Below are 581 nucleotides of genomic sequence, written 5' to 3'. Positions count from 1 at the left end.
GAGAAGAATAATCGACTGTGATTGGTCAATTTCTTACTCTTACTTCTTACTCCGTGCATTGTAGACGGGCCTTTATGTATATGTGGTGTGGGAGTTGCGCGTATGTGTGATAACAGCTGTTTACATATGATTTTCGTCAGGACAAATATATTATTAAATAACAATCGTCTTGAGTTCAAGTTCAAAATAATTTTTATTTATTCTCTTTTTTCTTCTCTGCATATGTACAGAATCCTTTACAATTACAATATCTACTAGGTGATAACTTTTACCACCATCAGCGAGGGATTATTACAAAAATGCGATCAATTCTGGATAAATCCATAGGCCCGTTCTTTTTGGCTGAACTTTCGCACCAGTTCATCTTTCTTCCTCTTCTTTCCGAGAGAAAAGGAAGAAAGATGAACTGGTGCAAAAGTTCAACCAAAAAGAACAGGCCTCATGATATAAGAATACCAGGTGTTCCGTTGCGCATAATGGCAATAGCATTACTAGAAATAACCAGGGTTGGGTAGTGCCAAGTTAAAAAGCTAAAAGTTAAGTTAAAAAGTTGAAAAGTTAAATAATTTTAACTTAACTTA

At 34.9% G+C, this 581-nt stretch overlaps 1 protein-coding gene across 1 annotated transcript in view; it reads right to left on the bottom strand.

The window, feature by feature from the left end:
• LOC108764948 (probable zinc transporter protein DDB_G0283629) overlaps nt 1-581 on the bottom strand; it is a 17,754-nt gene that overhangs the window by 1,902 nt on the left and 15,271 nt on the right. The gene's annotated exons all lie outside the window — the stretch shown is intronic.

Source organism: Trachymyrmex cornetzi, unplaced genomic scaffold, assembly GCF_001594075.2.
Source record: "Trachymyrmex cornetzi isolate Tcor2-1 unplaced genomic scaffold, Tcor1.1 scaffold468, whole genome shotgun sequence".
In the NCBI taxonomy this organism is placed as follows: domain Eukaryota; kingdom Metazoa; phylum Arthropoda; class Insecta; order Hymenoptera; family Formicidae; genus Trachymyrmex; species Trachymyrmex cornetzi.
This window is presented reverse-complemented; position numbering and strand designations above follow the sequence as displayed.